The 25,367-nt window shown below is 33.3% G+C and overlaps 1 protein-coding gene across 7 annotated transcripts in view; it reads left to right on the forward strand.

The window, feature by feature from the left end:
* LOC119833510 (teneurin-m) overlaps nt 1-25,367 on the forward strand; it is a 395,760-nt gene that overhangs the window by 281,562 nt on the left and 88,831 nt on the right. The gene's annotated exons all lie outside the window — the stretch shown is intronic.

Genomic DNA, 25,367 nt, shown 5'->3' on the forward strand with positions numbered 1-25,367 from the left:
TAAGGACCGCGGGGGCGCTACTCCCCGTCACCTCGCCACAAGGTGCCCTGCGGGCTTATTATTATTATTATTATTACTTCTGTGGGAAGAAAGTAAATTAAAATAAATATAAATCCGTTGTTCCCGTGCACCTCAGAGCATCTCGGCGTCGTGACGGCGTGTCGTGATGGAGGCGCAATTTCACCCTATCTGTTAGCTGTGAAAGTACGAAATTACATTTAAACAGATGATGTTTTAGCCGTGTACGATCGCGCACACGAATTGCGATTGAATTGGCCATTATTTAACTGAAACGGTGTAACTATGTGGTTGATAGACAGAGATTTGAAAAGAGATGTATGAATTATGTTATAAAGTTTTTTCGGTAACAATTTTCGTCTTTAAAGTATTAAGATGATAACTTTTGCATTATTCCGATCGATGTGTGGAAAGTTATATGAGGGCACAGTGTACAGAATAATTAATTCCTTTCTACACAGTACCGAGGTCCCTGAAGAGGTTATTATAACTGCAGATTCTATATAAGAAACCTTCGTTTTTGAAACGTCTGTTGAAAGGTATGCCACTTCAGCTTAACGAAATACCTATCGATTCTTAACATTAATAACTCGTAAAACCCCACGCACAATCATAAGACACGATAAAGCGACGTATTACAGTGTAGTTTATTGTGAAGTAAAGCGCAATGAAGCAGAGCGACCAGTGAAGCTTGACCCCTGCGATTACACTAATGCGATCTCTGAGTCCAGCCTCTCCGTTCATTTAACGCCTTGTTGGACATCACCTCGGTGGGAAAACGTGGTTAGCTCATGAAAAAATGGTCGCTTCTTTCGAATAAAGTGGTGAGAAAGCCTTGTAAGGTGTTCTTGGTATGCATGTTCTAATTGCGGGCATTTTTATAACTTGAATAGAGTAATATTTCCAAATAGAAAGAAATGAACTGTTTAGAAATGCTAGAATTTGTATTCACCGATATTCACAGTACAATGTGTTATAAAATGTAAAAGGTCTCACAATAGACGAACAAAAAATTGATAAACGATTTCCTATAGAGGCCCATTACCATACAGACAGCCATGCATTTAGTGTGTTTGTGTGCGCACTCACACAAGTATGCACTGAAATTTTGTTAACTCGTCATTTCTGTACACAAGGGTGGAGCTGTATTCAATTACCTGTACCTGTAATATACATGTAATGTCTGTAACAACATATATTTGAAGTTTGATTATATACTTATGTAGTATGTAGATATGTAGGCTATTTTTACGTATTTTTTGACTCATTATTATTTTACATTTATAATATTTATTGTAATTTGCTTCGATTTATTTTATTTTTTATATAATTCGGATCGCTAAAATGTTTTTTAATCTAAGCGACGTAGTATAGTTCACAAATAAGGGAAAATCGTAAATGGACTATGATCACAATACATTCTAAATAACTATTGTAGTTTTACTCAAAAAATTCTTATAGTTTTTTACTAAAATTGTAGTATAATGTGGAAATTTTCTTTCATAATTCATTTAAATGTTTGTTTCATTAAGATACGTACGTTGAGGCTTGTATACCTATATGGATAAAAATATTTAATGTTATTTTTAAAGATATGAAGTACCTACACTTTATTACGCACTCTTTGCGTTACAGAATAAAAAAAAAACGTGTAAAATATTATTTCATAAACATTTATATTTACTTGGTATATCATAAAATGCTGATACTTCATTTCTATAAAATATAATATAATGAATAATAACATTCGATATATAACAACAAAATTAAAAGAGAACTCATCATATTTATATACTTATAAGAATAGAAAAACATAAATAATATTGAACAAGGTCTTAACACAATAAATATTTCCCTTCCATCAAGACCCCATGCCCCGGACAATAAGACTGTATATAAAACGGAGCATCTTCCATATTGTAATATACAAATGGATTGTGATAATAAAAACGCTACGTAATGTTTGCGAACTTCGACGGTTGGATTATTCATACGTTTAAAATACTTATTTTCTCAATTTTATTACGTGTAATATATATTCACCGCCTCCTTGGTACAGTGGTTAAAGCGAGAGCGTAAAATCGGAGGGCTCTGGGTTTGTTTCCCGAAACTCAAAAAAAAAAATCCCAATCTTACAGGTCACAGAAGGTTGATCACCTACTTGCCTATAAATAAAATCGATCACTGAAACAGATGTATCATCTGCCCCATACCCCAGTAGGGGAAACGGAACTTCACTCTAAATACTTATGGTTGGTTAATGAAATGGGTCTCCTTAAAACAATCCTGTTATTCATGTATAGATATTGAATTTCGATATAAGATATAAGTTAATGGGACGTAATTACAATTTGGTTTACTGTAAAAAGATCATGAATATAACTATATAGTAAAAGATGTTGCTCTAAATGGGCATAAAACCGAGTCTTATTTAATTTAATCTTTATAGTAATACCGCTAGATAAATAAGATAAAATAATGTTTCTTTACGTCTTTGAAATATGACAATAAATCACATTAAAACGAGAAAGAGAATCTGAACTAAACAAGTAAAACTAAATACGAAATAAATTCGTCATTTCGAAGAGCGTTTTCTTTATTGCCGTGTCATTTCAACAGATACAGATGTTCCGTGATGTATTGTGACGGATTACGACTTGAGAAAATTGTTTCCACTGCTTATTAATTCTTTCTTTGAATTTTTTTATTCATTACGAGTGGAATTCGCGACGGGTTGGGATGTTTGGGGCGCAGTTACGTTTCATTTTTGGCGTTCCTTCTTCACCTGTTAATATATACCGCTATTTACTATGTCGCTTTCTTGAATTCAAGTATATTTTAAGGTAATGAGAAATGGTTTTTAAGATATACATATATTAAATAAGGTTATATACCTTAAGCATTACAACTTCAACCTCAAAAATTTGTTCATAAGAGTTGATTTGATTAAATTTACGTGTCACAATTCGTCACTGATCTATCTAAACTCCACAACAAAATTCGCCCGTAACCCAAAACTATTGTTTCCGTTTGATCATCAGAACAAACAATGCTCGGCGTGATAATCCAAACACGCGTTCGTCTTAAACAATACAAATAATAACGTGTAAATAGAGGATTGGCAAGTGTCAAAGTTTCCCAAATCAAAAGACGAGACAGTGTCGCGTTGTTGGTAAATTTGCATCATAATTCCCTTGTACCGCCACAATCTTCGGATTAACATAATAAACTATAACTTTACATACATTTGTATGAAATTGTGTGCTATGTAGCTAATGAATTTCATTAAGATATGAAAGGACCTGACCTACATAATGCCGCCTAATTTTTACCATGTATTTTTGCCGCGAAAAAAAATTCACTCGAGCGACGTGAATGAATAAGATGAATTTGATGACGAAAAGATCCTCTTGCCAAATTTGTCTCATTCATAAATTGCCAGCGGAGAACTCTGTATAATATATTTTTATTAACAAAACCGGCGCGTTCCCTTTTTTCAAATTTCGGTTAAAAGAATCTGAAGTCATCTGTCAAGAACTGAAAGAGAAGTAAATATGGACATTTATGTAAACTCTGCGTTTGGTTCGCCATTAAAATGTAAACAACTTTTATCAACATTTGCTTCACTTCAATGCTGAAAAGATAATAAATAGGAAATGTGTCCATTGATGTTGAAGATAAACTCATATAGCATCACATTAAAAACCATAAGTCAAAGAGCCAAATACCCATTCAACAGACTTAACCTTTCCACGCTCCATCCAGTTATAATAACTTTAAAACAATTTCATACACCCTGACCTTACAGACCCGATGACGTCATATTTGCGCGCCACGCTTGGCGGCCATGTTGGCTATAATTAGATAATTGCATAGGTACCGTTTGCATGGACTCTGTTTGCGTTTCCGAATTGCTGCTAGGGTTGCGCGTGAAATTGTTTTCGTGTAAATACGAGATTTGCTTAACGCGATTTCTAGATAAAGCCATCGCGTTTCGCTGTATGGAGGAAGATAATTCTGTAATATACTCCACGTAGTGAAAGTTTGGACAATAATTGTTATATAAAAGTACAATATAGAATAAGATAATTGCGTATCGTATCAAAAGCGGAGAATAATTTGAAATAATTAGGTTGACTACCTTATTTGTTATACTTCTCGTAAAATTTTTATTTAGTATTTCACACACATTGTTCTGAAGTGTTATTATATTATTACAAGGAAGTTGCTTATTAAATATTTTGCATGAGTAATTAATAAATAATTTTAAATCGTTATTTATTGTTGTATAATGTTACATTAAGGCATAGTTGATAAAATTGTCTATTCGCAATAGTTTTATATGATTGCAGTAAGTTTATATACTATTAGCATATCAGACAGAGCCAAGTATTTTGTATCGTTTATGAAACTTCACCTCTATTTAAAAGCGCATTACACGATTGGAGCCTATAACAAGACTACTGAACTAAATTTATAACTTAAGAAAAAATATTTTACGATTTATTCTCAAATCATTTTTCGCAGTCTGATTTCAGTTTTGATTGATTCATAATTGAAATTATGTCTCGTCCTTAATTCACAGTTAATTCTTCTACCTATTTGAAAAGGCTTATCCATTTATGGGTTACTTGAAAATTTCAGTAGTGAAAGGCCATTATTTATAACTTCACCGATTAATCAACGCTACAATTTTTTGATACTATCAGTAGAATAAATTAAACTTGTGAATGAAACAGTGGGTGGAGTTGATTGTCATAATTAATATTGATGTTTTTTTCTTTCAGGTAAGACATTTTGTATTGTGAAACTGAATGAGGGGATATAGAGAGGATGGTAAGAAGTATTTGTTTAATTTATACAGTTCTGTCTGGTTCGGTTGAGACGTTTTTATGTGATCGACATATAAGATTGAAGTGAAAACTTCTTTAGGCGCGTTGAGCGTTTTGGTAGAGGGTAAAATCCTCGGTTCGCGTCACCGACATGCTAATGATAATTTTTTCAACCACTTTGTATTTATATTTTGTTCATGATTTGTTTAACCCATCATATGTAACTAATAAATAAAACATAAAAAATTTCATATAATTTTTGCATATAGTTTTAATTACTCTCAACTTAATAGTTCCGTTTTCACTTCTATCGGTTTTGTTTATTATAATTATTGCAAAGTGAATAAAAATCGCAGTACAGTTTCATTTTATATATTAATAATGTGGAATAAATTCTTATTATCTAACGCATATTCAAATTTGCTGGAATGAATTTATTGAAAATCATAACTCATTTTGGCAAAGAGCTGAGGAATTTAAATAATTTGTGTAGTTTGAATACGAATAAATGTATAGCGCCAATATGGTAAATGTATCTAGTAGTTTCACCTCGTGACTTTGCTCGCGGTTATATAACCCGACTAGAATATAGCTGACATGCAATAACACTTCTATACTTAGATTATGTTGTAATGAAATTGCAATTTAACTTTTTCGGTCGTTAAAAGTTTTTATACATTAATATTCTAAAAAATCACCTAAATTCACATTTGTATTTAACTAGACTTAATAAATCAGTCAAGTATCCTTTTCTTCAAATTATGTTTTGATTTCTTGTTTCTTATAACACTTTACGACTGAAACATTTTGAAGCTCGATCCCAGTAAATATTACAACACTTCTACATCTTAATCGCGCATCGAAAATCCCGAACGGCGTTTTAACGATCAATTATTTGGCGGCCATATTTTGATTTCAGACAATACGCGACTATACATCTTATCTCCATAGGCATACGGGCCACCTTCCTTGCCCCCCCTTTTTAAAAGGTCCGGAAACGTCGGTTACATGAAATTTATAACCGAGCTGAAATCGGGGTGTAAATTGGTTAATGCAAGGGTTGAACTGGCCCCCGTCTGGGGTTGCGTGATATACGCTGTAATGTGTACTTCATAGTGATTTAACTTAGTGTTTTAATTCCGTCGTTTTAACTTACTCGAACTTGCAAACGTGGAGTTGCGAGTTAGTTGAGAGCTAAATTGGTATTTATATAGCGTTTTAGTTGGGCGCGACTTCTTGTGCTAATTAATTTAACACGAATTTCATGGGTACATTCATGCAGACATATTGATTATTTTTTACACAATCCATTCATGGAAACATTGTGCTCATTTGTTAAATAGATAAACGAAACGCATACTTAGCAACGCTTTGAAACAATCAGACCTTGTTACGATATTGCTGGGTTCCTGGTTGCGATGTTAAACTAACATTTACACACGAACGAAATCAAATTATTATTATATTCCACTGAATGTGTTTTGCTAAGATCAAAATTAATGTAACCGGTTTTCCCGATACAACTAACCGAACCCTAACCGTAGCGGCCTATGATTAACGATTAGTTTATCTACATAGGATTTCTATAATATTACTAGTCATCATCATCATCATCATCAGCCCAGACACGTTCCCACTGCTGGCACAGGGTTCAGGCCATAATCCACCACGCTGGCCAAGTGCGGGTTGGCCTTTACAAGTACATTATAAATATTATAAACAATATTAATTACGAAAAAATATTTACTTTTACTTACACAATAAATCTACTTCTTTAAATTGAAACCTTGCGATGACATAAAGCTGATAAAAACCGTTCTTATATCGTCCATGTTTTATTCTTAGCTTAAGTTGCCAAGTACAAGAATAAAGTATCGCAGGATATAATGATTTTATTAAGTTTACAGTGTCTAGTCGCTCCCTAGGGTGCAAGCGAGATACTGCCTAGTTACCTCAGTTAGGATTACCGCACCTAAGCGCTGGATAAACCGGTTTCATTTAAATAAATGGACGTTAAAATTTTATTAGTGAAAACTGTTTGAGTTAATGGTTTAAAAGTTAAAAGTAATCAGAGCTGGAGGGGCGAATGTTTGAAACTGTACGGGGAAACTAAATGGGTGAAGCTATATTAGACTGGGCTATTTCCTCGTAAAGGTGATGGTGTATTTGGTACAATGCCATTCAAGATTAATGGCTTAAAATAGACTGTCTATTATTCTACCCACCTAATAACTGTAGAATACAAAATATTCAATGGCCGAAAAGAAATGAAATAAGTTATATGTATTTTTATATTTACTGTTTTTATAATATCCTTGTTTTGTAATTACGCTTTTAGATTACTTTGAAATATAATTATCCAACAAGATATCATCACCCATTACTAAACACATTACTGAAACCGTCGGTTGCCTGGAAGAAATGGCTTATAGCCATAAGGCCGCCAATTGTATACAAAATCCTTGTTACAATTATTATAATATATTTTGTATTGTTTATGTATACAATGAAGATATAATAATAAATAAATAAATAAATAAATAAACATTTCTTCAACAATACAATCCTAATCTATTATTGTCATCACCTGTTTTAAAACACAGCTTTTCATAGTAAAACACATAACATAACAATTAGCTTGCCTTTTACGTAAGGTCCAGGTAATAGTGCCCAAGAATCCGAATCTCGTCGTGCTTTTTCTAAAACCACGACTGGTTTGACGGCATGTCCTTGCGTATTTGGAGATGATTACATGGCTTTAATTACATGGGTCTCGCGGAACTCATACCGAAGTATCTGTATGTTAATTTTGTTCAAAGCCGGCCGTCGTACTCCTAAGGCCCCTAAAATTGGCTGGCTTATACTATTTGCTTGCAGTCTTGCTAAAATATTGCACTGTGGCGCTATGTTTATATACACAGATGATAATTCTTAAAAATATGTCAAACTTCACTGTGTAAGTTGTGGCTTATATTTGCTATATTACTGGTTTATCAATTCAATCTTTATATAAATGTATAAGTGTGTTTGTTTGTCTTGCTTTCACGTCGCAACGAGCCTCTTCATGAGATGATTGTTATCTCCGCGGATGGGAGAGATATGGAGATATAGTTGGGAGGCTAGACAGTGACGTAGGAAACTGGTTACCGCAGTGAAAGATATTTCAATGAGACATCATTCATATGGGAATTTCCTTTGACTACGCGAGCGAAGTCGCTAGTTAAAAATTTTATTAGACAGAATATAATTGAAATAAAATAAGCTTGAAATTCAATGAGTGTTAGCGGGACCCCAAAATATCATTAATTTATTTGGTGATTATTAGAACTCCATGATATATTTTCTCGCTCACGAAGAATGTAAATTCTGCTGACGAAGCTTAGGAATGAATTGATCAATTTAATTATGGATCTGTAATGATGATTTATTAGAAATATCTCTTCCATAAGTAATGAATGTTTAATAAAGTATAAAGGATTATTAAAATTCTGCATTATTTTCCAAAAGTTACTCTTTTAACTATTCATATGAACATGGTGCTTTATTCATCATTTGGATATAGATGAAATACAAATATTTACTGAAAAATTCTCTTAAGTTCATCTATCAGTAAACTAAAAATAACAATTTGAGCTCTAGGTTAATTCGTGTGTTATAAATTTAATAGTCATGAGACATTGTATCACAAAGGAGACATATTTATGAAATTTCATCAATCGGTTCACGGTGAGGTGTGAAATGTTTTTCCGTACAAAAATGACAATTTAATCAAAGCAACAAATTGAGGATAATCCAACTCATCAGACGCACATCCGATCTGCACATTATAAAGGTCCAGACGTCCGAAATCCGGCAGACAAAGGACTTCCGTAGCTCGCATCCGCCCTAGCTAACCGTATCGTGTGTAACTTTATCTATTTCGTATATTGAAATGTTCACAAGTGGGATTTATAAATTCTGGCGGCGATTTTGTTTTGTTCAAACTAATTTCGTTGTGGTACATTATTATCTGTTTATATTTCTAATTATTATTATACCCCTTTTGTATTATTTGGCCATGATTTTCATTATTTCGCATCATAGCTTTTAATATTATATTTATATATAATAAAATAATATTTCAAATAACCATATTCTAAAATGTAATCAAGCGTTCTTTGAGAACTTTATTTCCAAGTATTAGCCCTCTCAATGTATCTCCAAAATTAATTAAAATATAGTCACATTGACGATCGTTTAATTAATTAGTTTCATCGGCTCTAAACTTTTTACATTTAGAGCTTAATAAACTCAGCCAATTAGTGTAACTAAAATTGACATAAAACAGACGATATATAATATTCCTAGGCCCGTCAAAGCTTCAAAAATAATTAGAGATTCATTAAAACTCCTCCAACACAACCCTTAATCCCTCATTCATCATCTGCCGACTCAACAACACATTTCAATTACAAAACTATTCGCATTAATAATCTAAAAGCGTATCGCGTTTCCTCAACCGTCGCCAAGACATTTCATCCACTCACAAGCAATACCATTAAATATATAGGGCTATCCATTAAAATGTGAGAAGTCTGTCGTGATCTTTGACATATCGTATTCACCTTACCGTACCTGTTTGCGCGATAATTCAATAGAAAATCCAATTTCTTTCGCTACAAGTCGACTCATTTTGTTTCCACCGATGAAACGCAATTCGTATTAGTATTTCTATTCATGCCGTTGACAGCACTCCGGCTTTATTGAGCATTGATTAGCGAATGCCGCACCTTACTCCGCTACCGACGAGGTCTATATTAAGATGTGAAGGACCGTTTATTATTTGGAAAAGTTCTGTTCTCTTGTTTGCTGATAAATACGATGATATCTCGGTATAGCGACTTTAATAGCTTTTAATTGTGAACTTGGAAGTTTTAATTGCTAAATTACGGAATTATTTGGTGCTTAATTATTTATCATTATATTGATAATAAGACTCCCATTCCTACCAATATAAGCAACGATGAAAGAAACCTCTCCGGTTTATCATGAGAATTCCTCTCGCTACAACTGCAGATGAAATAACATTTCAAATGTTGACTTATCAATTTCTAAATTGGCGTGATACAAAGAAAATACTATCATACGACTGTTCCTGAACAATTCAATTAACCAACCAATATCGTAATGGAGAGAGCAGATAATAAGAGCAAACGTCTATAAGTCGAGTTGAGAAATCCCTCGTCCAATCGAGACTTGATGTTATTAAAAGTCTTTACGACGCGGGGACAAACACAATATCTGGGATTGGGGAGCTTCGGCTCACAAGAGCAAACATCGTGTTTTGTACATAAATTGAAGACTGGATGTGGGACAAACAGAATGACGAATTCCGTTATTGGAAAAGCGCGGCTCGCTCCAAGCGATGTTACTGCTATCACAATGCGCTCATATTAAAATTTTTAACGGTAAGAATTTTGTTTTACCAAGTACAGTGTTGTCTGTTATTAAAGATTGTTTATCGCTTGTACAATAAGTGCAGTTAGTTAGTTCTGGGGTTATAATAAAGTTTGCCTTTCAACAACTTTGGTTTCCTAACCATACGTTTGTGTCTTTACGATTGGGCAATATATTATCGTGAAGTTTTGCATTAGGGCACCCAAAATATGTGATCATATCTCCATAAAATACACTTACAGGTTTACCCTCGCTATAGATATAACATATATACCAAAAACACATTTCCGGGTACCCATAAGAAAATCCCCAGTCGTAAAGATCGCACTAGATCCCGCTCTGAGGACCAATAGCCGTACATATCGCGATTTCTTATCGCAATTTTAACAAAGGCATCGGGTGCGTTCGACAGGCCCGGGGTCGAGGGGCCGGAACCCCGGGGCGGGGGGTCGCGTCCAACACACGGCCACTATCCATTCGTCTAACGAGACACTCGTTTCCGGGGAAACTGCTTTAAAATTTTCATCACGCTATTTTATTTTCACCAAAGTTAATCGTCTTCGCATAGAATGTAAGATCTCGTATTAAACTTCTCTTGATTTCTCACAATTCACTGTTCATTTGTTCTCAGCTCTTTTTTTTTTGTTTTATAACAATGGTTCAGCTGAAAAGTTTTTAGTCAAAACAAGATCCATTTGCGCTTGTTAAAAGAAAAATCATCAAAGTATTCAAATGAATTTAAAAGATAGAAATCTCGGAGTCACAGTCCGAATATTATCTCGGATAAAGTTTTAAGCGAAAAAAATGGAAAAGGGAAAACAATACAAAGTTTGGCGCTGAATAAAAATAACGAAATCAGTGAGCCTAATTCGTTCTACAAAGTGAACGCTGTATTGTTGTTGGGGTGGTATTTTGTGACGTGACGGTAACGACACGATTTGTTAAGTGGACGATATTTTTTACTTCGTACTTCTCTGTGTAAGCGATATTTAAATCGCTATCGTTTAGTCGAAAGCGGCAAATTAACTGTCTGTATTTTTTCGTTAACAGAGCTACTTTACCGTCCTTTTACAGCTTAGACTTAAGCGTATTTCAAAATCGCTCGGATTTGAAACGTAAATCCTATAACCACGCTAAAGAGTTTTCAAGTCCTTCGAGTCTAAGTAGTTTTATCTTCATTAGGCACATTAAAACTTAAACTGACTTATTTCAAATCCGAGAAACTACTTCGAGAGTAATAAAGTGAAGATCGCATCGTATAAAAGGCGAGATAATCTGCAGGCCGAAATAAAATTAAAGGAAAAAGTTTGTGAAGAAAAAAGTTGGTGCGCTACAATGGAAATAGCAGCGACAGAACACATCGCCGGGATTAAAGAGTTCCAAGTTTCCCCTTCAAGGGAGATGATGGGCGGAGTAAGGCCTTTTGCACATGAGGATACCGCCACTAAATATAATGCCATTACTGTACTGTCACTTTAAATCTCTTATGGCGAATGCCGGTAGCCACCTGACATTAAGTAGCTGGCGTTTTCATTCAGGTATTTATTTAATATGCGCCCTGAATTGTCCGATATAAGTGAAATTAAATTAGGTTATATGAGCAACTATGTCCTGTAACTTTCATTAGAATACTTTTTTTATTTAAACGTTTTAAGTGTTAATATCTTATTGAAAACGCATTACAAACAAACAATATAATATAAAATATACATTAAGATTTTATCTATGGATCTCTCAATACTTGACATTAATAGCTCCGAGTGAAAATTTTTTTCAATGTGTACATATCCCAAATAATAGCAATAAAATAAAAGCATTGTTTACACGAGTGGAGCCTGGGGAAGAAAACTATATACCTATGTATGTATAAAGGTAAAAACAATCGTATAAAATTCGACGTTTAGTTTCTTTGAAGTTGCTTATTTGTGGAAACTTTAAGAATTCCGGATTAAAAAAGGACATCTGATCAAATTGCGCCGTGTAAACAATTCTTTGAGTTTGTTATTGGTTTTACGAACCTGTGTCGCATTCCAGACATGTCTGTCTTTCCGAAACAATGTTTTATTACTGCTGAAAGGATCTCTGAATAGTTTTGTTTTGGGTCAACTTGGGCACGTATTACGTCTTAAGTTCATTAATTTGATTGTTTTTTGGTCTCTCAAATCTATTGTCTTTGTTTGTGTTTTCAGTTGGATGGTGGATTTGTGATCTCTTTTTATTCTATCAATAAAGAATCAACTTTATATGTTAGTTTTTATGTATGTGATATATACGTGAAAAATAGACCTTCTGTGGCATTTTTTGAGACCTAATCTGTTTCGTAGATAAATACCATGTGCATGCAAAATCAGAAATATTTAAGTCATTTCGAATGAAATTTAGTATTCAAAAGTCCATAGCAAATATCCCTTAAACTGTGAAATTGAAGGTTTATTAATTCTGCCTTTTAGCTCATTCATTAATGCTGAGTGAGAGATATCCAAAACTTTACAGTATTTCATTAAAAATGTACATAGCAAATTATAAGTCTTTGAAAAGCTTGATACAAATAAGTAATCAAAAATGTACAAAGTTTGGCCGATTTAGGTTTTATACGACTGAAGGATACATCCTGCGTATCTTTCCAACTACCCTCTGGAGAGCGTGCCGAGCCCATGTTTTGTGAATCAATGAGGCGCTTACTATAACTTTTTGAATCAATGTCCATAAATCTCAATCGTCTTATGTAGAAATGGCGTTACATTTTTTCAAACATTCGACAAAACTCGAATACAATTTTGGACTCTAAGAAAAATAAGCTACTCTCGACTTGTTTTAATTTACAATACTAGCTACAAAAGTGACCTAGTCATACCAAGTTGCCGAGAGATTGAATATCGATACTGACGATTTTATTTTTTCTGAAATGTGTCAAAGACGATTGCGCGAAAATCTTAACATTGACAGATTAATATTCAGGTAATTTGAGTCGATTTGTTGTCGAATGGTAATAATATCGTATGGAAATAGATAATAAATGAAAATATCTCTGTTTTCATCGGAAAAGAATTACATTCACTTGCTTGTGCAATGTTTTTTTGTAGCTGTTTTCTAAAATTGTTCAAAAACTATCATGCTTAAAAATTTTGTGATTTTGAGTTTTAATTTATCGAAACATTTATATCTTATATGGTAAACTGAAGGTATTAGTTTCGTAAATATATTTTTAAATATAGCCTCAGATTACCGTTTAAGCTTTAGCTACTAAACATAGTAAGTTATCATTATCTTGAGTTTTCGTAATAGTACTAAAACTTTCTCAATTACGTAGTACTGTTTAATTTGAAAATTTCACGTCAATTGACTAGCCTTGTGTATCAATTAGCTGTTTAAACTGAGACTATTAGCGTGTTTTGCAAAACTCTCGGGCTATTTTCTAGACAGAAATGGACAGATAGGTAAAGGCTCACGTTGAAGCCTTAAATTACAGAGGGTCGAACGTGGAGCCATTAATTATAACTTTTATACGTACGGTTTAATTAAGTCTTTAGGTTCGGTTATTTAAGGATGGCCAAGTGAGCGTATTCTATTGGGAAAATGTTTGAAAAGTATGATATAAATGTATGGCTTGGTGAGTAGATATATCATTTTCCTATTATATATGTTTACATATGTATTTGTGTAGGTAGTTTGTATTTATTAGTATTATTTATATATTATTTTGTATTTATTACTAGATCATATTTCAAAGTACACAATTGATAGTTAAATTTATGAATTGCCCTAGCAAGTATTTACTATAATTCCATATTAGCTGTGATCGAATATTTGATACATATTCGGTATTTTATTGTTATCGCGATTGAAATAATTAAGTAAATATATTCTCAGTACTTGAGGAAAATCTCTCAACTGTAAGAATACTTACAAATAACAGTTCCCGCTAAATTAATAAATTGAAAAAAGATAAACATCACATCTTTACCACAAAATATACAACATAAAACATCTAATCGCACCTTTCGTACTTCGAAATACTTTCTTTCCTTTTTCCGTAAAAATCAATCTTAATACTTGTAAAACGCAAAGGTGACTGAATATGATCTATCAACGCACAGCCGAAACTACTGGACCGACCGGGCTTTTTTTTATGTAGTCGGCAATGGAGCTGGTGGGACGCCTGATGGTAAGCGCTACCACCGCCCATGAACATTTACTTATTTATTTACTTCCCCAGTGCGAGCTGGCCCAATTCGTGCCGAAGCGTGCTCGACTCCAACAGTAAAAACAGGGCTGTAATTTGGCATGCAGATAGCCACTATAATGTAGGATTTCAAAATAACTACAAAATCCTACCCATGAATATTTGTAATATGAAATGTTATTTTGACAACACAGACATCTACCTAGTTTTCTATAAAATGTAACACATTAAAAAACATATGAACGTCTAAACATTGTTAGTTTCCCCAAATATACAGTTCGCTCGCACATTCAGTATACAGTACAATAGCTATCCATAACGCCAGCATACACTCGTGGGACATGCAAATCTGCCCATTACAATTCTTTCGGACACGGGTCGCCGATAAAACAGCCAGAATTAACGCAGCCTGAATAATCCAATGCCTTTCTAGTGCGGGAGCTGGTGGGATATTTAATGTGGTTAGGTGCTGAGAAATAATTTAATTGTTGATTTTAACGTATCTTTTCGATTTTAAAGGTAGTATGTATTGGTAGCTATCAATTGTGATTGAGAACAGGAAACGATAGGAAGAAAATGTAATTCTAAAGATGGTAAAAAAATATGTCATTTGATATAATGGAAAACATATTATATTTCGTGTGCTATATCTTAAAATCACCTTTAAAATGAAATACGTCGTATCCAAAACGGTATAAGCGCTTAGTTTTATAAATATTTGATCCAAACTTAATTTCGGCGTTTGTTTTCAAGTTATTTACGATCTCTCGACTTCAATCTTCTATACGTTTAGCTGTTGCTAAGTTTTAAATCAATCCTTTTTCAATTATATCCATGATTTCATTTTCAATTTGCCTATCACTACACCTTGCTATTCATTGTGTATTAAAATCAAGTAAATGACACAAATTGTTACAATCATATATATTTATAGCTAGCTTTTGCCCGCGGCTTCGCGTTCAATTCGGAGAAGTTTAATAGATATTATTATACATATAAACCCTCCTCTTGAATCACTCTATCTATAAAAAAACACCAAAATCAATTACGTTGTGGTAAAGATTTAAGCATACATATGGACATAGGAGGAGGACAGACAGAGAAAGCTACCTTACTCTATGCTATGTCATTAAGATTATTTCGTGAAATCCTCCACCGGCTGCCGCACTACATCCTTCGCACCCCAGGTGATTCTCGTATCGTAAAGTGCAGTCCATGTATTACAATTGTTAATGAAGGCATTTCGGGAGGGAACTAATTGCAGTGGACTTCGTTAAGACTATTGTGGGGGTGTGATAGTCCGTTGAATATAAATGGTTGGCTTCGAGCGTGGTTTTATATGTTAAAGCATATAAAATTTGTTCAGACATTCTGTAATAAATATTGAAAGGGTGTATGACACGAATAATTTAGTTTTTGTAAGTCAGTTCATCGTTAAGAGTTTAAAAATTTTATATTTTACACATTGATAGAAAATAAAAAGAAAAATGCATCATAAACCGCTTTAATGTGAAAAGGTAAGTGCATATTGTAATGTCAAATGTGAAACACGTATTGACCAAGCTTATTTTAAGAATTATGTTTCTAAACTCTATAATGTAGGTAGTAACATTCCCTCTGCGACTATCCAACTTGCCGTAACTTTCAAAGTTGAAAAGTCACTTTAAAGTCGATTTGTTTCAATCTTTGGCAATATTTTATTTAAAAACTTTTGTGCATTACAATATGATTTACTCTTACCTTTTCCTCAGTTTGAGTAATGATTACAAATATAACACGAGAAGAACTTTAACTCTAACATTATCTATTTTTTCAGTTCTATTAATAATACCATTCATTCATTTAACGACTCATTTCTTAGTGGAAAATCGCGCGTCATTTAAATTTCGAATAAAAGCATTTTTGACGTGCAATATTGTTACATTATTTTCAGCCAGTTTGAAAAAAAGAATACAGTTTTTTTATGTGTAAACTTTTTGATATAAATGCAATCCTATAGTCGGGTAACAATAGTATCTGCCGAATTTCAGACCGCATTTCGGCTACTTACGCTTACCATGGTTGAGAGTAAGCGTTGCACAGGACATCTTGCGGTCCGCCATCTTGATTTATCTAGCCACGGCCGCAAACCACCCACCTTCTATTTATTGCCACAATAACCCTATTAATTCTCGAGGACTTAGGGTTTTGGCCCCTACGCGATAGTTTATAGTAGTTGTAAACACATTGGACGGTTGACGATTCTAAATGGCTTGATGGCACCTTGTTAAATTTGATTGCGTTTAATCCGCCAAATCTGGCAGTGGAAATATCGCTATGGCTTTGTTTTTGAGGGCTTAATTCTATGAGTAGAATATTGGGAGCATTGAAAACCTATGCTACAAACATGCATATTAAAATAATAATTACAATTGAGTCTTAATAACTGTCGAAGATAGTGTTTCATTTGTTGCACTAAGTTAGTTTGAAATAATATCAATGACTAAAAAAAGTATATAAATGTTATGAAATAATGTAACAGTGTTATAGTGTAATTTCATTTAATTGTAAAAAAAGAGTAGCTTAAATGTTTCTTGTATTTTTTTTGTAATTGTCTTGTCTATCAAATTAGACCATATCGGCTGTTATCGAAAAAGATTAGCTAGTTAGTATTATTTATTATTATTCGTTCGTTCCCCACGGAGCGTGCTTCAATTGAATCACATTTTGGACTAATGCGTGGTCACGCAAGACCCGATATTACGAGGTGAAGGTCGACTAGCGTTTGTTTTACATTGCGTATTTTATTGGAACCATTGAAACTTGATTGTCACAATTGCATAAGATGTGAAGCAATGTACCTCAACCAGAGCATGTAATGAGTTTACTGATATCACGCGATCAGCAAAGTTGAATCTTTTTGGACAAATCGTTTACTAATAGTTACTTATAATACGAAAGTTGATTAAATATTAAAACAAGATCGAATTAATGAAACAACGACCAAGAAAAGTAATTTTAAAAAGCCCTTCACAACCAAAAGGGTACAATACAATCCTTAGAATTTCCCATGAATAATGAATATGTAACCATACACTCTAAGCGAAAAGCTCTTCCGAAATTCAAAATAAACTCATTAAAAAACACTAGGAGCCGTGCGTGGCGGCGCATTAAATAAATAGCCGAGTTATCAACGGCCTACATACGGTGCGTTCACCTAAACAAAGGACTTATTGATTCCTTTATTTTTAACATTTCACTTCCCTTTAATGTGTTATAATAGCTATGTGTTTGAAGTTCTGTTAAGCTAGAGAAGGCTAAGATTTAATGAAAAACCGATTTATGAAATGTATTCTAGTGTTTTCTGTTTATATTTATTTTTATAACACATAAATTGATAGCCATTTTGAGTTTAATCAAAAAACTTTTAACTGATTTGTAAATTTTGCTTTTTTCCTTGAAAGTAAGGTAATTACACAATTCTTACTATTTGCTCGATGCGACTGATATCATTTTCAGACATTTATTCTTGTTCACGGTATTTAAAAATTTATTTGGAAATGTTCATATGTTACATACATTATACTCATTAATATATAATCTACACCAATATTATTAAGAGTCGCGATTGTGTTTACTTCTTTGTTTGTCTTTCAAGTCGCAACGGAGCGATTTTAATACATGATTTTTGTATTCGGAAATAGTTAGGGGCTAGAGAGTGACTTAGGTTGCTTCTTACTTCTAACATCTCATTCTAACGAGGATTTCCATTGACTGCACGAGCAAAACAGCGCGCGGATAGTTTGTTTCTAAGTACACTAAAACTAGCTGTATATATACAACCAATATGTATAAAACGATCAATTCTAAACAGATGCAAGGATAACACATAAATCTCATCCCCTTTAAGACAATACGCAGTCGGAATTTAATGTTACCGCAGTCTGATTAATCTCTCACACAACTCTTAATGTTATACATTAGATAATTTAGAGCTAACAACCTTTTGGGCACATGCCTGTATTAGTGAAATATATTGGGGTAAATTAAGGGATATTGTATCTATTGTAGGTAGTATGTTACACTGAAGTATGTTACACGTCTATTTCTGCTGCTACTTTGATCTCCTTTTATATCATTGCTCTATAATGATAACTGCTAATTTATATCCTAACACTTATTTCATAAAACGTGTACATATATTTTTTGCAATAAATTACAAAATCTATATCAAGACAGAAATGAAAAGTCACAATATCGCATTACAAATATACGGCGCAGATAATCAATGTAATCCCCCAGTAAACACCCAATTACTTGCCTCTCGGCTGATTAGCGAGCAGAGTCGGGCGTACGTCTTAGTCCCGCGTAATCTATACAATACTTTTCGTGAGCCAAGATTAATACCCCATTCTGCCCTAGTTTACTCTCGGGTGCAGTATAAGATACGGGAAACAGCGACTTTTTGAATTAATGGCTTAACTTCACGTATTCTTGTCTTTATTATAAAATATCTTCGACCGTATATGGGAGCAAATTGATCCTAGCTCTGCTTCAGGCGTCGCTCGCCCGGTTTTCGGGTTATGGCATCACAGTTGTCGATAAAACTTTGACCGTTGCACCCTCTAAGTGATATTTTGGGAGATGGTAATCCATCTACATAGTTCTTTAAGATATAATGTAGCTATAAACGAAATTTTAAAACATGACAATACCCCTACGGGTCTAAAACCGAAATGCGACATGCGACAACAGTAAAAGTGATATCTGATACTGAACTGAACTGATATCTGATAAAGTGATATGGGAAGGGCAATGCAATAATAGTTGTAAAATACGATAGACGTACGTTGTTTAATAAAAATGCTTTTTAGCAAAAAAAAACTACCGAAATATGAACTACATGAATTTACCAACTTCTAAGAAACAATCAAATACCTCATAATGTAAGTCTTCGTCTATAAAACTCTATTTATAAGTCTACCTAATATTTATACACCACATTAAAACATCTTAATAAATATTAAACGTTCGTGAATTAGACTACTACGGTTAGGAGGGAAGCGCCCAAAATTAATTGTAGCCTTTATGTCGCGCACACCCTACGGTTTTGCTCGAAAAATCATCTCTTATTGTGCTCTGATTGATCGTACACACGTCTGATGCTCTTGAGTCATTAATAAATTATGTGGAATGCGATTTTTTGAGACGATTCTTTTTCACATAGAAATTTCACGGTGAGGTGCTGCTTATAAATATATCAAGTTTTTTCTAGACGGCTTCTAAATATGCATTTTAATAATCTTATAACTTTAGGAAGACATAGTACACATACTGGGTTATAGTCGGTCTAAGTCAATCTATCAAAACAGATAAGCGGACAGTAAGGTGATTAAAGTGGAAAAAGGGTATTAAAGCATTTTGATCTTCAATTTTAAGCAGCATATAAATGGTTCGTTGTAAAGAATAGAAATCATCATTCATACACGTTAGTACCAAATGAAAATATTGTAATTCAGCAAACGTAAGGAATTCGACCGTCCATTTTTATTCCATCCATCACAAGATCGCATAACGTTTCATACCTGACCCGAACTTCAAAAGGGTGAGCCATAAAGAAGATTAAAACTATGGAGGGGCCATAATGGTCGGTGTAGTACGTCAGAGTAACTGCCTCCTCGCAGACGAGTGGAAAGCACAGTGCCTCATTAGAGGTAATGCGCCAGTTTTGGGGCATTTCGAAGTGTATTAAAAGATATGTTTATTTGAGGATGCTGCTCATACGCTTTAGTTACAAATGGAAGTCGTTATAATCGAATTGACTATAGATTAGTTCTAAATAGCTGTTTTGAGCGGGAGGCAATATTAAGGGGGTAGCATTTACATTGTCATAATGTAATGTAACGGTTAAATTTTTTGGTAACGTCGGATACGCCACTCTATTACTACTAAAAGTGAGAGAGGTTCTCAATTCGTATGTATTTTTTAAGATTTTATTTCTCGATAAGTCCTTGGGCTTTCAACCAATTGACGTGATTCTTTTTTTGTTTGATAGGTAATTGTGGTTATTTGATCTCATTTTAAAATGGTAGTAACTACAGTAGGACCTCCGTAACCGAAATGTCATTGAGCTTTTTTGTAGATAATAGTGATTTTACATAATTTAGTATAATTTACTACTTGATTTTAGGATGAAAGTTATGTCAGTGTGTGAACAAAAATATGCTAATATATAACCTACTGTTAATGTTAAGAAGTTTATCAGAGTGTGATGTGTATTCAGGCAATACTAATAGGTAAGCTTTTTAGTGTAGAGTGAGAGGAACTTATGATTTCTCTTTAGCGAAAGAGAGACAAAAATACTCTTTTATCATACTGTGTTATACAAATAGATTCCATGCATACAAACCGATGTGACCGCTAAACCCCATTGTGGATTCGAATCTAGATTTATTTAAATAGCCGAACCTTTGATTGCGACGAAAGCTCGTTATAAAACCAACTTTGTTATACCGCTCATCGAGTACTTATCTTTAAGCCTCAAAGTTTAAATTCGCTTGACAAGCTAATGGATAAAGTTTGCAGTTAACCCTTTTACTAATAAGAGGGTGAAAGGTTTGAAGAAGCATTATGTTTCTTTTTTAACGCAGAATGCTTTACGTTTGATATGATAATTTACGTAATTGGATGTGAGTGTCCGTGTGTATGCATTTTAAAATTAATAATTTAGATATTTAATGCTTTATGAAGAAACAGCGTCAAGAGGTGTGGCCTCTTTGATGATTAAAGATGACCATGAATAATACTGTTTCTTATATTATGTAAATGAGCTAGTATCGAATATTCATGAAGGAATATAATGTGTGCTTATTTAATAATATTGTTCTATGCGGGTATTTATCGTACAATAATTTTATATTTTATTGCTTTTATGTCATAGTGGGCAGTTGAGCTGGTTCGCCTGATGGTAAGTGGACACCACCGCCCGTGAACATTCGCAGATGCTTTATATGAATATAATTGTTTACAATTAACAGTTGAACACAAGTGAATTTATGTACGGATGTTTATTTATTTTATAAAATATGTAAGGGATTGAAGTCTGTTTTTATAATGACATTATTCATTGCCGTACTCAAAAATTATCAAACTTCAAAATCAATTCAAAATATTCGCTTTCAAATAAATAAAAATGCTTAGCAATAATCTCGTTTCAAACAACCGAAACCAAGCACAGAAGCTAGTACAGCAAACATCTATCACCCTAATTAGAAACGCAAAAAGTCTGGGAACGGTTTTAATTGTAAATTGAATTAAATTCTGACGAAATCAACTTTCGCGAGCAGTCGAGCAAATTTCGGTTGTTAATGATTATGGGGGAACACGCTTGACTCCGACAGGATTTTTTGATTAACCGAAAAAATTTTTACTTTATGGTCGTAATTAATGGTAATGTGGATGGCGTATTTGTGTTGAAATGATTTGGCGCTTTTTGTGTGTGAAATATTGAACTTCATAATGTCCCAAATTAATATTATAAGTGCGAACCGATTTTGGAGAAAATAAGTACAGAGATAGATTGAATTAAGTCATAATTGAATATATTATAATCCTTGAGTTATTAAAGCTACTGACAAGAGCATTAGAAAGCCTTTGATATTATATTTTAAGCGGACGTCCAAAGGAGAAATTTTAAAAACACACTCTTCTTTAAAACATATATGCATGAAAAATGCTATAAAGCAAATATTATTTAATTGTGTACAATATACATATGACTAAATAATTAAGTTTTTTTTATCTGAAAATATTTTTAATTATTATTATTCAACTGTATTTGGGGCGATTTTTCAATCCTATATCATATCTTTCCAAAAAAGAATAATACAACTAAATAAAAACAACAACTTTTCAATATCAAAACTCGGGCAATTAGAATACATTTTTGAAAGAGTTTTCTTTTACGATATTCAATAAACAAAAAATATCCAACTATCAAAAAATTAGCCCTTAGTTTACTAAAAGTTCTTTCAAATCGATACGCAACTTCGCGGATTATTGTCAATTCCTATTGATTTAGTCCTACCTATTTTTGAACACATCACTTAAAGTAGTACCTATGTAGACTTTTGTAGCACAATAAATCGGTTCTATCCGTATTTTACATTCATGGCCGTGCCGCAGCCAAATTACTTCTTAGGGTACCTACCTGATATGAAAGCTATGTTATAGAAGAAAAAGAAGTTTAAGGTCTGACGTATATATAGTACTAGACCACATACATCAAACGAGTTTTATAAGCTTTTAAATGATAGCTTTTATATACGATTGAGATTAAATAAACAAGTACATATTAAACACAAACATAAGCAGTGGTGGCTCAGTGGTGAAAACCTCGGACTTCGAAAGTCGATAAGTCGGGGTTCGAGACCGGGCGAGCGTGCAGGAAATAAATAGAATTACAATTTATCTGCGCATGTAGAATAACATCACCACTGCTCACGGTGAAGGAAAACATCGTGAGGAAACCGGCATGTCCCAGAATCAAAAGTTCGACGGCATGTGACATCTGCCACCCCGCACTTGGTCAGCGTGGTGGATTATGGCCTGAACCCTCATAGGAGGCCTGTGTCCCAGCAGTGGGAATATATATGGGCTGATGATGATGATATTAAACACAAATCTTTACTTTGTATAAATTATTTATATTTAAATATTCTTTTAATGTAATAATATAAAAATAAACATATTATTTGACGGCACTAAAATCAGGTACTTTTATCACCTATTCTTAAAAAATTCCTCAGTTCCACTCTTAGACCAATATATTATTTTAAAACTAAACGTTTATAGAATCTAGAATCTACAATCTTCCATAATTTGAACCACTCGCTAAATAACGCGAATATTAATACAAACATGTAACTTTTTAGGTCTTTTTTATAGTATTGAAATATTTTATAAATGAGAAATTTTTAAACAATAGAGAAGAATATATCTCCATAGTCGGGTTCGAGATGCAAAAAAACGCGGGTTCGAATCCTGCTCCATTATATATTTTTTTTTCTATGCATGCATTTAGCATGTATCGTACATTTAATAGTTATTGTCAGTTTTTCAAAGTTAAAAACCAGTCGCTAAGAAGACGCCAAAAGGCCATCTCAGAAAAATATCTGGAATAAAGTTATGGAGAAGTTCGCTATCGATACTGCGTAATTGCTCCTTAAAACTGAATAAATTGCATTGTTGAAGATAACAGGAAATAAAAAGGAAGATTTATGTAACAAGAGTTCGCCCAGTAGTTTTGCATTCCGTTTCTTACATAAAACGATAACAACTTTTAAATTATAACATGTGTAAATCCAGCTATTAAGAGTACAAATTTAATACGCTTACAAGCGTATTTTGTCTAATAATAATTAATCTTATCTCACATATCCTACTAATATTATAAATGCAAAAATATGTATGTATGAATGGATGTACGGATGTTTGTGAGTCTTACGAAAACAGCTTATCGCATACAAATACGATGAAATTTGGAACAGAGATAGATTATAATTGCCGTGGTGTGCAGAAAAAGAAATTTCCGATTTCATTTTATATTTTAATAACTTACTGGCTACCATTTTATATCTTAGCGTGTGGATATTCTACAAGTGAGACTTTTCTATATATATATGTATTCAAGCGTTTTAAAGTTAGGGTACATTTGTTTTATAATTTTCATATGTATACCTATTTATTAATATTGAACACAACGATAAACATATTGGTTATCTACCATATGCTGTTCTGCAATAACATGTAATACTTACTATTTAATCATATTATTCAGATCTCTTATTAATAACCGTTTAAAGTGTGAACAAACATTTCAAATGCAATGATAATAAACGCAAAAATTGAAGTCCAAACGAATTCACTCATCAAGAAGTTCCATCGATTTCACATAATAGCACCTTAAAACGGTACTATATTAAAATCATCTAGTGGCTCGGAAGAAATTTCGTTCCGCATCTTAATAAGATGCCGAATATCCTAGATATCGGAGCTGTTCGAATCGCCAGACTTCTTAATGAAATTTTCGGATTACGACTCGCCCCTGTCTACCCTCCTTGTCTAACTGCTCCCGTTTCGCATAAAGCCGTCTCTAGCATCGCGCTAAGGTGCACTTTCGAGTTTTATGTGAAATTTATTCATAACCTAGTAATTTATCCTGCTGAGTAGAACGGTTGGTAATGGGTACCGGGATGCGGGTGTTATTAGCGGGTTCGGTTTTAATTCCATAATTCTAAGTTATCGCCTCTGTAAATATTGGGAAATTTTATATTGCCCTCGGTAAATGCATATTACGTTATTTAAGTTGAATTAGACAGTTAGCTGAAAATGTTTACACGAAAATCCATAAAACGTTCTAATATTAAACAACGGTTGAACAATTTTAAAAATTTTAGACTATATTTGGCTCAGGTGACGATTATACTACGACCAATTCTTAAATTATCATAACAAATTACCGAAGACCTAAATTAGCTGGGAGTTAGAAAGAGAAAAGAAAGGAACAATGTTTCGCTATATCAAGGTGACCTATACATGTTACATTTAAGATAGATACCGTCTTGTATCTCACTAAGAAAAACCGTCAATGTATATAAAACTTAAGAACTGGAAATGGACATAGACACAAAAGCTTTCGAGGCGGTCGTCATTATACATTCATAGATGGCTGACTGCGAAAGATTCTTATCCTTGCTCAGTTTCCTAGTACTTTACTTACCGCAGCGTGATAATATAATGGTCGATTTTAAATCCTTATATTTGAAACATTTTCTTAAACTTCTGGACTTTTCTGATAATATCGTTTTACTATGCTCTGATATTCTTTGGTTTGTTTTATGCTTTCATGCATTTTGCAT

The sequence above is a fragment of the Zerene cesonia genome, chromosome 17 (assembly GCF_012273895.1).
Source record: "Zerene cesonia ecotype Mississippi chromosome 17, Zerene_cesonia_1.1, whole genome shotgun sequence".
In the NCBI taxonomy this organism is placed as follows: domain Eukaryota; kingdom Metazoa; phylum Arthropoda; class Insecta; order Lepidoptera; family Pieridae; genus Zerene; species Zerene cesonia.